The sequence below is a fragment of the Monopterus albus genome, unplaced genomic scaffold (assembly GCF_001952655.1).
Source record: "Monopterus albus unplaced genomic scaffold, M_albus_1.0 scaffold103.1, whole genome shotgun sequence".
NCBI lineage: Eukaryota > Metazoa > Chordata > Actinopteri > Synbranchiformes > Synbranchidae > Monopterus > Monopterus albus.
In genome coordinates, this window is record NW_018127983.1 from 2639942 (window position 1) to 2652831 (window position 12890).

At 38.9% G+C, this 12890-nt stretch overlaps 1 protein-coding gene across 3 annotated transcripts in view; it reads left to right on the forward strand.

The window, feature by feature from the left end:
- The window catches only part of gabrg3 (gamma-aminobutyric acid type A receptor subunit gamma3), a 66611-nt gene that overhangs the window by 27873 nt on the left and 25848 nt on the right, over positions 1–12890 (forward strand). The window lies entirely within an intron of this gene.

A 12890-nucleotide genomic window follows, 5' to 3' on the forward strand; every position in this document is an offset into this window, starting at 1 on the left:
ACACTGGTATGCTCAGTGACTGTGGTTCAAGTCTGGCCACTGACCTTTGTCGCAGGCAGGGTCTGAGTTTCACTGTGCCTCTGAAGGTATCCCAGATGGGGAGGGGGTTTTGCAAACGATGGGATTAAATATTCCTTGAAACAAATACAGAAGATATACTGCATAAAAGTAAAACACTTTTTTTTAAAATAACATATACAGTTAAACACAAAGCACACTGGCATACAAGCTTATAGACAGCTGCCTTAATATCTGTTTTCACCTGTGCCAACAGCTGTTGTGCCCAATGCACACTGCCTGATACACAGTCCCTCTAACAACATCAAACTCTTGTTACACCAAATACACAAAATAATTATGCATAGGGGCACAATACCAAAGCAGCACCATAAAAAAACCACATATGGTATCATGGTGATTGTGGCGATCAGTTATGTTGCATAAATGCACAGTCTTGGGGTGTAACGGAATACATGGAACAGCTTTATCTCTTTAAGATACACAAAAGATAACTGTATTCTGTTAAAGTTACAGGCATAAAAGGTGTAATCACATTAGATACATTTAGTAAAAATGGGTATTATTAGCGGGATCACAATTGTAACATTGTAGGTCTACAATAAAGATACTGTAAATATACTACCATGCACATGCACACACGTTCTGAGTCTCACAACACCAAATGGTCTTAAATGAAACTGTAGCTCATCTTGCACCTCTTCTGTCGAAACCTGTTTCCTCCTCGAGATGTTTCCCCCAGCAGGAAGCTAACCTTATCTTAACCATAACCACCAAGGGAGACGTTTGAGTGTGAAGTGTGAATAGCCTATTAAACTAAGTACCTTTAAATTAAATATGCACAGTTAACATTACCGCTATTAATGCAAATGCATAGATACTTAGGATAATTTGTAAATGTTAAGCCTACTACCTGAATTTGATTTTTTGTTTTCTTTTCATTTCTTTTTTTGTTGTTGCTCTTTTTTAAAATTCAGCAGGTGCACTCATTTTAAAATAAAGTGTGTGTATTAAAGGAAAACAAAGCATTTCCTGTTTGCCTTGTAAAAGGAGTAGGTTTTATTTTTGCTTTGTAAACTATGTGGTCACTTATGTTGTAGGTCTGCAGGCTGCTGCCTGAATCTGCTTAAGAAAAGCAGGTTTTCCTTCAAATAAAATACACATATTTAGAGGACATATTTTTGATATAAAAATCTTGGTTTTCCCATTTTCCTAAGTTTACATTGTTTTGTTTTTATAGAATAAGTTTATGTTTCTTTTGTCATGTCTTTATTTGTATATTTAGTATTGAGGTAATCTAAGAGTAACAGAAAATAAATAAGTTACATTGTGATACTTGGATTAAGTTTGTGAATACTTTTTTTTAACTGGTAATTTGTAACAGTATCGGAATCCAATTTTAAAGTAACCCTCCTGATGCTGTTCTAAATATGCATTACAGGCAGCACACACCAGGGCACGGGGCACACAGTTTACAGGCCTCTGAGAATCCTGGGCTGGTACCCAGAATGAGGATAGTTTTTAATCTGCCCTTTCACAAAGGTCAGAAGGTCACATTTGTCCAGAGTAGGCCCACTGGTGTCCACAAAAAGCAAAGCAGAAAGACTTTTTTGCTTGAAGGCTCTCTGGCCTGTCTCACTGCATGCCAAAAATCTTCTTTCACATTCAGCAGAGGTAGGAAAATGGTGTTGCTCACCATCAGCTGTCTTCTCAGTGTTTTTCCTTGGGTCTTTCCTTGTACTGTAGTTTCCAGTCTCTGTACTCACTGGTTGTTTCTCTGGATACTGTCCTGTTAGTTTTGCCAGGTTTCCTATTTGCTTTTCTCCAGAGAGAATGAGACTGTCCCCTGGTGGAAGAGGTACTCAGATTCTTTATTTAAGTAAAAGTAGCAATACCACAGTGTAAAAACACTTTGCTACAAGTAAAAGTCCCACAAAAGTATAGGCAAAAGTATTAGCATTAAAATATAATTAAAGCACCAAAAGTAAAAGTACTCATTATGTAGAATGGCACATATCATATTAGTGAAATGTAATTATTGATGCATTATTTTGTTCATCACATTTAATGTTGTAGCTGGTAAAGGTGGAGCTATTTTTTATTAACTGCCTAATATGCTTAGAATTTGGATGTTTTTACATCCTGCTGGGTAGCTTGTGACGTTTTCACCAAAGTTTTATGATTAGTGATTAGTGTATGTGTTATTATGAATCTAACTATGAAGAGTTATCAAATAAATGTAGTGGAGTAAAAGGTACAATACTGGACACTGAGACTGAGACTGATAGAACAATACTGTTTATATTTCTTGAAGTGATCTACAGGTCAACACTTTTGAATTGGCCTGTGGCTATAGCTTGCTTAATCTCGTCTACTGTTTTCTTTCATCACCCTCAGAACATCAGTTTTCTGCTGGATGTGACAGTCTGCGCCAGCAACAGTCATGTCATGCTTCTTTAACTTGATTGCTAATTTACATATGCCAAATCAGTGATGAACCCTGATGAAGTCAGATGTGCTAGGAGGCCCCTGAATGTAGCCCTCTCCAAACTTGAGTGTGATGATGCAACGTCACTTGCTGTTTGAAAATGACTGGCCAGCACTGAAAAATCCTTCAGCACCACTTTAACTGTGCTGAAGCTCCTTGTTTTATCTTACAGTGAAAACCTTTCCAAATTTCATGTGTATACACTTCTGCAGCTGTGTCGGCCATGTACGAAGTGTAATTTAGTCGTGATGCTTCATCTTGTACCACACTGACATTCACATAACTGTGCTTTAACTACAACGTATCTTTTCGCATTTATAAAACTCGGCCATGAAGAAATAGTAAATACACTTTATAATGGCTCTTGCGCCTTTTTTATGAGTGGCCAGTGCTCAGTTTTTTTTTGTTGTTGTTGGTTTTTTTTAACACATTTTGGAGATCAAGCTATGAAAATTGGGGGGTGGGGGTGCATGGTTCTGGTTCACAGATTTATTTTGTTACATTTTTCTTATGCTAACATTCCTTGGGTGAGGGGAGTCTTCTGTATAAGTTAACTTGACTTTTTTGAATGCTAACATTACTTTCATGCATCATGTTAGTTACCCAGAGCTGACAGACTCAGACAGGTGTGGGGTAAAAAGTTGTAGAAATGCAAGAACAAGCAACATAAGACTTTGCCTTTAAACAGTAAATGTAGCGTGTTCTCTATAAGGTCATATCCAAATACATAAAAGTCTATAATGAAGCTATCGTGACATTGTGATTATTTATTTTCCATCCAGGTTGTTTTGGAAACCGTCTGTTCTTTTTTCATTTTCTGTTAATTAGGCACAGTGACAATGAAACACACAATGGATGACCCATTCAGAAGAAATGATAACCAGAGCCATGTTTTAATAAGCAATAAACAATATGTTAAGTTGGAGAAAGGAGCGGTTTTGTAATTATAAAGGGGCTATTTTTGTACTTGTGTCATGCACTGCCCAAGGCAACCTTAAATGTAGTCCAGGACTTCCTGCCAAAAGCTAGTGCCAGTAGGGTCCCTGATCCTATTCTCACTCTGTGGAGAGAGCTGGCCACTCACAGGCTATCATACACTGGATGCAGTGTATTCATGCCAGCTCATTTTCCACTACATAAGCAAGCTGCTGGCAGGACAACTGCACCATCCTTGGTTTGCTTTAGCTCCAAGCACAATATTAATTTGTAATGTCCCTGCAATTTGCAGCCTATTATAATTGTTTGGCTCACACCTGCTGTGGTAAGACATGGTCCTTATAATTTTTTTTATTCACAGCATTAAAATCTTTCTTCAATAGGTGGGTCAGCTGGTTCAACTTAGTTACAGGATGAATGAGATACATAAAGAAAAAGTGTCTTTTCCCCTAATAAACCAGTATGGTGCATCTCTCTCTCTTTCTTTTTTCTGGCTAGAAGATTTTGGTAATGAAGCCATCAGCATGAGAATCATATAATGAGGCTCTTGGTAACACCACAAACAGAACCGATCTCAGTGAAATATTAATATGCAACTAGTATGGTTCAATCAGCGTGAAATAAAGTTAAAAAAACATCATTCCCATCTTACCTATTCATAAGTAAGCATTGTATATTGTCTATATTGCTGTTATTGTATTTATTTTTATTGATTTTTTTCAACTGCCTACCTATCTATCTATCTTTTTACTTCTATTGTTTTTATAATCCCTGCGATGGATTGGCGACCTGTCCAGGGTGTACCCCGCCGGGATTGCCCCCCTGTGACCCCGTTCAGGGACTAAACAGTAGAAAATGAATGAATGAATGAATGTTTTTATAATATTTTGGCTTTACTTTTGTATAGTGGCAGGAGGTGGGGACATGTCCATTTTTATATAGTGTATGAAAATTGGCAGGACTATATAAATGTGACGGCTACAAAACTAAATATTCTCTTTTTTTTTCAAACTATAACAGTGAGGCCCAAACAGGTAGGTAACATACCAACTAAACGTAACTCCCCAGAAGCCCGCTTTGTTCCAGCTGCCATTAGCAGAAGTGATTAGATATTCATGCTGATCATGACGAGTGGATGATCTTTTTCATTTGAAGACTTTGTGAAATAGTGTTTGATCAGGCACAGGACTTCTCCCAAATCAGCTTGTCATGGAACGCAAAGCTTGTCACGTGGCATCAAGAACATGACTCGAGACATACATGAGTAAATCACAGATGAGGGGGATTTCCTGCCTTTTCCATTGCTTGCGACAAGAGCACTGGCTTATCTGATTCTGCACAGTTGTTGGTGATTTTGTGTTGAGTCAGCAAAGAGTTTGAAGTCTTGAAAGAGCCTCTGGACTTGAGCCACTTTCAGGTATAGCAAAAAGAGCAGATATTTTTTTGGCAGTGGAGAGAGTTCTGGAAAAGAACAATTTGAAATGGGAGTGTCTGACTGGCCTTACAACTGATGGAGTCCCAGTGTTCTGCCAAATTTAGCTACCTCGTGGAGATGATAATGATAATCACTTTTATTGGACAAGTATGTTACACACACAAGGACAGAACCAAGGTGCCGCACCAACTCTCATGCACACACCGATGGCGACGTTGTCCTTGCAAGGCAGTAGTCTGGCCATCGGGAATTCATTGTCTTGCCCAGGGACACCTCGACATGTGGACTGGGGAGAATGGGGACCAAACTGCTGATCTTTCACTTGGGGGACCATCACTCTACCTCCTGAGCCACAGCCGCCCACATATGCTACATTAGTGGCAGTCTGTGGATTGACTAACCCCACTCCTCACCCTATTACCTAACCAATTTGTGAAAATTTGTGATAGGCAGAAAAATTTGACAGAACACTGGCAATGGTATGGAAGAAATATGGTCTCACTATGCTGGTATACGTCTGGCAAACGTCTGAAAGTGTGACCGTTCACTGTGTCCTTGTAGGACAGCCTACTGCCACTTTGAAAAGGTATACTCATACTTGCATTGTTTGATCTCAGAGATTTTATAGTTTTTGTACTGTTTTTACTTGAATGCTTCAGCTTTAAGAAAATAAAATATGTTTCCCTTACATATGTTGTTCCTATTAATATCATTGTTAAACAATAATATCCTAGTAACAAGAACAAGTTAGTACAATATAATACTTTTACAAACATTTTTGAAGGAAACAAAATATTGTCTACATATTGTTACCAACAAAATCCCAGAAAATATTGAGATAAAATTTTGTGTCACTATGTCCATGAGAGAAGTTGTTCAGTTTTGACACAATCATCCACTTTGTCTCAAGGATGAACTTATTAGATTTTGGCAGTCAAAGGTCAAGGTCACACTGACCTCACGTCTGTCTCATTCACATTAGTCATTAGTCTGGTGGATGTCAAAGATCTGCTCAACCTTTAGAATGTTCAGCTCTAAGGGAAGGACCAGACAGTCAGCCAGCTGTGTGATCACATCCAAGCCTTCAAGCAAGGACTCAGCAGACATCTATCAGCAGGTGACAAGTTTACTGTAACAGTCAACCGATCACAAAAAATAATACGTGAAGTAATTATTAAACACTATTAATTGTTTGGATCCAGTCATGGAGCCTTTGTAGTTTTGTTAATTAAGCTTTTTATTATTTTATTTATATTAGATTACCATAGTTATTGTACTCCTGACGAGTTTCACCACCTCAGCTTTTGCCTGCTTGTCTTTTCTAGGCCCTGCTTCTTACGCTGCTCTGCTCTTTTTCTCTTGTCTCCACATGCAGCAAATTTGGCCTATTTCCCCAGTTTTAGAGAGGCTTGATGGAAGACAATGCATCCAAGTACGCAGACAGTGTCAGCAATCTTGGGCTGGAGTTTGACAGGCACTTTGAAGATTGCAGAGGCAGTGCAACAGTCTTTGAGCTATTTGCTCTGCCCCTTTCAGAGTCAGTGAGGAGCTCGAACTTCTCTGTTTGGAAATAGCTTCCTTTGTGAGCAGACTTTCAGTCTGATACCTAAATTTGAGAAACTCACTGCCTTGACACCCTCACTCTGTCAGTAAGTCAGCTGGAGGCTAATGTTGATATACTTTTGATAAACAAAAACAAGCTTCATGTTTCCCACTGTAAGCACTAAATCACTGGACAAGGCTGGGTAGATGGTAATACCAGATGTGTAATATGGGGGCATTGTGTAAGGATGTGGAACTGAAACTTTGCCCCATGTAAACCTAATATTCAATACTGACTTGTTATTCAGTGTTGTCATTATTATGGTTACAATAAGTCACTGGCTTGACACCCTCACTCTGTCAGTAAGTCAGCTGGAGGCTAATGTTGACATACTTTAGTATAACTGGATGTCATACTTTAGTATGTCAACCATGTTTAGTGGTTAAGGTTCTCTATACAGGAACAGCCTGCTTGCTCTCATATATTTTAAAGGGGACGGTTTGGACCCAATTTGTGTGAGCCGTACAATATGAAAGTTGCTTCATGCATGCAAAGAAAAAAGGTGAACTAAAATTACAACCTCAGTATCACAAAGAGACTGTACCCGTAGTAACTGAAAACCTGGGTTTTATTGCAGCATATTAAATTGTAAGTTACTTCCATTCCCAGGCCTAACATGCTGCATCCATGCACTTGACAATAACAAGAGCAGGAGGTCACACCAGATGGATGATATAGTTTGTCTCCTCATCCCAAATGACCTTAAGCTGCCTCTAAGGATACAAGAGATGCTTCAAGCCAACAGAAGAACATGACAAGGTGTCTCAAAGCACAGGACACATACAGTATGTACTGCATGGCTTTTGCTGCATTATCTTTAAGGGCCAGCTTCACACTAGGGAGTGAGCTGTATGCTTTGCCCTAGTTTACTTGATGTGGTGCAGTGACCAGTGCTAGACTACTGAACGAGAAATAAACTAACTTTAAGATACTACAGAGTTTCTTAGGAAGCATGTTCAAATGTGAATGTTCTGACTCTTTTACAGTTCTGACAGTATGTCTGATTAAAAGTAGGTACGTAATTCTACCTTGAACAGCGGTAGAAAAGTAGAAAGATGCAGGAATGATAGTAGGACTGTTAAAGGAGAGTGAAAGGAGATTCAGTACTATGCTGTTCAGGTAAAAAGCACTGCAGAGCAGTCAGGCACTAATGCTGCAACTACAAAATGTACTGAAAAACACATACAAATAGGAAGAGGGTACATTTAAGGTTTTTGTTTAGCATATTTTCAGCAGAGGAAGCATGGTGGTGTAGAGGTTAGTGCTGTAGCTTCACAGTTCAAGTCCCAGCTGACCCGACCAACTCCGTGTGGAGTTAGCATGTTCTTCCTCTGTCTACGTGGGTTCTCTCCGGATGCTCCGGCTTCCTCCCACAGTCCACAGACATGCAGCTTAGGTTGATTGGCGACTCTAAATTGTGTGAGTGTGTGTGGTTATTTGTCTCTAAGGGTCAGCTCTGTGATAGACTGGCAACATGTCCAGGGTGTACCCCCACCTCTTGCCCAATGTCAGCTGGGATTGGTTCCAACCCCATCCAGGCCATTTTCTTGCCACCAAGCATAAAAGAGAACATTAATTATAGCATGTTAATTTACTTGTATATCTGCACCGGTGGCCTCTGCCAGGCTGCTTCACATTTAAACTCTTTATTCGATCCCAAGCCATTAGTCAGCTTTGTGATTTACATTCTGGTCATTGTGTAACATTGTGTAAACCGTGGCAGAATGATTCCTCACATAACAGAGTCGACATTTAGCCATGTGCAGATTTTCAGTAATGAGTAATATTCCCACTTGTCCACAAATAGATGGGGGAAAAATTCCATTATAAAAGCAAATCTGTTCAGCGTGACCCAACTTACCATCTTTCTGACAGGAGAGAATGATGAATAATTGAACTGAATATTTCACCTTTTCCACACAGTAGCTATAAAAAGTAAATCTGCAGAGAAACCAGGGGTTTTGTGTGAGAATCACTAATAGGTGTCTTTGACTGGGGAGTGGCCACAAGAGCCACATGGAATTTTCAGTCCATAAAACTTGAACTTCTGTCTGTTCCTGAAATAAGAAATTCTCATTCAAAATCCCACTGACACCTGTAACTATTTTGATTTGATTGATTTATTCTTTCAAACATGTAGCAACAGTCAGTATGTAATCACACGTAATTCCAGACCACAAAAATATTTTCAAATTGCTTATACGTAGTACATGCTTGAACGGAGTAGGAAGAAGTTAGACTTATCTAGTCCTACCCCATGACATCATCTTATCATCATTGGTTTGCAAGCAGTATTACTACATAGATACATATTCTACATCCACACTCCCATCTGATTAATCGGTAAACCTGTTCTTGCATATATCTTGATTGACACATACCTTTATATTTATGTTTAAACTTGTCAATTCTAGTACTGTTTTTTATGTCTACACTTAAGTTATTCCATAGTTTTACCCCACTTATGGAAATACAAAATCTTTTTTTGGTTGTACGTATAGCATGATTTTTTAAATTTAACTGACCCCTTAAATTGTATCCCCCTTCCCTTTCATTAAATAGTTTTTGAATTCCACCAGGTAATAAATTGTTCCTGGCTTTATACATAAACACAGCAGTCTTATATCCCACTAAATCGAAAAATTTTAACAATTTAGACTGTATGAAAGCTACACTGGTGTGATCCCTGTATCCCAGCTTATGCACAATTCTTATCGCTCTTTTAATCTATGCTTTCTCAACAAGAGGTGGTGTAATATCCATCCCTCCATTATCTATACCACTTATTCTGAACAGGGTCACAGGGAACTGGAGCCAATCCCAGCTGACATTGGGCGAGAGGCAGCATACACCCTAGACAGGTCGCCAGTTTATCACAGGGCTGACACTTAGAGAAAGACAACCACACATACTCGTATTCACTCCTACATGCACTTTAGAGTCACCAGTCAAACTAAGATGCATGTCTTTGGACTGTGGGAGGAAGCTGGAGCACCTGGAGAGAAGCCACACAGACACAGGGAGAACATGCAAACTTTGCACAGAAAGGCCTAGAATCTTCTTGCTGTGAGGCGACAGCACTAACCACTGTTCCACCATGTAATGTAAGGTGGCTTCAGAAGATATTCAGACCCTTTCACTTTTTGCATACATTATTTGTTGTGTTGTATTTAATTTTTTTAAATTATTTAATTTTAAATGGATAATTGTCATTTTGCACATCAATTGAAACTTAATAACCCATATTGAGAAAAAGAGGAAAACCATGTTTTTTTTATGTTTGCACATTTATTAAAAATAAAAAACAGAACTCTCTCATTTACAAAAGTATTCAAACCCATAACTCAGTTCTTTGAAGAAATCCTTTGGCATAAGTTACAGCTTCAAGTCAGGTAAATTGTCAGAAATCGGTGCGCAATGCTGCCGAAAAGTGTTAGATGAACTCATTAAATGGCCAGACGAGGAAGTGTAAAACAAAACCGTCTCTTTATTAAGAGAACTAACGTTGAACAAAAGAAAACCATACAAGACACGGTGAAAACACAAAACTCACATGTCCTTAACAGTTCGAGGTCAGAGCCAGCAAACACATCCAACAGAGGTGATCCAAAATACGTAGTCCAGAGGGAAGTCCGATATCATACACTGTGGCAGTCCGAGACAAGAGGGCAAAGCAGAAACGAATATACCAAGGTAACAGTCCGGGTCAGAAACACAAAATACCAAAGCCGAAGAAACTGCTGGAAAGTCAGAGCTGGGATCTAGAACAATCTGGCGGGGAGTGATGGGTGAAGGCTGTTTATAATGTGGTGCAAACAGGTGCAAACTAATCGGGAGCAGGTGAATCCAATGTGAGTGATGAAGAATGTAAAAAGACCAAAACTAAGGTAAAACAAAAACAGGAAGTAATGTCAAAATAAAAGCCGGACGGGAAGCAGCGGAACCGAATCATGACAGTAAATCTCTACATGCTTTGCAGTTTATCCCATTTGTTCTTGCCAGATCCTCTCAAGCTCCATCAGACTGGAATGTTTGAAATCACTCCACAGAAGCTCTGTGGGGTTTAAGGGAGATCAATACCCTTTCAGCATAATTAAAATTATTTTTTAATGTGAAATTATATAATGATTATAACTCAACTCATTAGAACTCATATTAGTTCTGTTTATTTGATTTGCAGCACTTTTCCTGCACTGGCCATTTAATGCTAGATAATGTTCTTTTTTTTTGTGAGCTCCACACAATTAAAGGTCTTAAAGCAATGGAAACAATTAAAGCACATCATGTCTCTCCTGATTATAGACTTCATTCTAATTGGTGAGCTATTCAAACTGGCAAAGAGACTGGGTGAAAGGTCAGTGTGTTTCAGGTGGCTGCAGCAGTATGAAAGGTGTGGGCTGCTGGAGGACATCTATTATTTATTTCATTAGCCTGTTTGTCTTTACCTGTATTGTTGCAAAAAGGGCTTTAAGAATCCTACTCTTATTATGTGCCCCACTGAGCTGACACAGCATCACCATTATCAGGCCAGTTAGAAACTGAGGACTAGTTTTGTTTATTTGCATAATTTTTAAATGCAGATGTCATAATAAAAAGGTTCTTTGCATCATAATGTGCAGTAACTAGCTACAAGTGTCCACATGTCTTCCAATTAATGGAGAAATTGATTTCCTCATTAAATAGCATACTTAGTGTGCAATTAATGCAAAGCAGTAGTCAGTGGGTCATTTTAAATAATCAGAATCTGAATCCGCTTTATCGGCCAGGTGTGTTGGACACACGAGGAATGAGTGGTACAGCCGCTCTCAGTGTGTATGTACAGTGTTCTTCTGTAAAGCAACGGTGCAGACAAATAAACAAGACAAGGCTGAGAGGGCAAAAAAAGAAAAAGAATGTGCAAACAAGCAAAAGGAGTGTGCACTAGGAAAATAAAAAATAAAGTACTTAAAAATACAGAATATAGGAGCTGGTGATGTTTTGCAGATACTGTTATGTCCAGTTAGCTAGTTTTCAGAAAATATTTTACACAGAATAATCATTTAGGTATCATCTACATCACCAGTGTGTTTTCCCTTAAGATGACAGTTTCAGAGTCAAGAATAAAGAGATGTGTATGCATCAATACACAAACAAAGTACAACAATATTTGGATATATGTTAAGAAAGTACATCCTGGGAAATGGTGTGGACAATATGGATCAGCTGTTCCTACTTCACACTTCAAGGTGCTAAAATCGCCACTAGTACCAGGAACTGACACAATGTGGACAAGAAAAATGGTTTCATTTGAGTTTCAGATCTTAGGAAAAGACACTGGCTTGTTAATTTTATAACGACAGTCCAACACATGCCAAATGAGTTCACCATATAGCATTTTTCAAGTGTATTTAAAGGATCAGTTTGACATGTTTGGAAATACATTTACATGTTTGTATGCTGAGAGTTACTGTAGATCACAAGACTGATACCTGTTTCCTTTAGTTTCACAGAGCTTATTGGTTTGGTTCACTCTCACCACCTCACTTTCATTGTACAGTACACTACCTGCTGAGGAACAAACAGCAGGCAGACATAGTGACTCACTGGTGAACGCATTGGAGCTAAAGACTATATTATAGTATGGTACTGTGGCAAACAAACTTCAGGGGAAGTCCTGGTCCTGCCTGTCTCCATGCAGCCAATTGTAAGCCTGTTTATTGATAGTTTCTGGTGAATTGCCTTTAATTCAATGTGTTCTGCCTGAGTCTCTGCATGTGGGTCCTTTTCCATGTTGCCCCATTTGGAGTGCCATTGGCTTGTAAAGCCTTTAAAGTTTCCAAACCAACATATAGCTGCTGTCTTGAGTTTTCTTGCTTTTCCTGAATCTACCATGGCAAGTGCTCAGTCACATAGTCATATCACCTCTATTAGAGTAAATCAAAGCAGTGCTGCCATTAGGTTTTGTATCATTTGTATCATAATTGCACATTGACTGTTGACTCTGCTGCACATGCTGCTCCCATGCAGCATACATTCTCTTATTATATTCTTATATATTTTTATTATATTGCTGCATTTGCTGCTTAAAGTGCCTTAGATTTTGTGTTGCTTATTTATCTACTTTATATTTCATTTGTATTTTGTGGCATTCATGTGGATGGCAAAGTAAGAATTTCATTGTACAGGGAAACTAACTGTGCATATGACAAATAAACACTTTGACCTTTGACCATTTATCTCTTAAGTTTCCTGTTGAAGTGCTCACGGGAGCTTAAAACCACAGGCTTGCTACCAGACGCAGTGAAGCCTTGTGATATTGGCTGTCAGCACAATGGTAAGTTACGCAAGCTTGCTGAGAAGTGCCAGGGGAGATCTGAGCTCGATGTGCCCGTGAAGAAGTAAAATGATAAACGCACCTGCTGGTGAAAGTG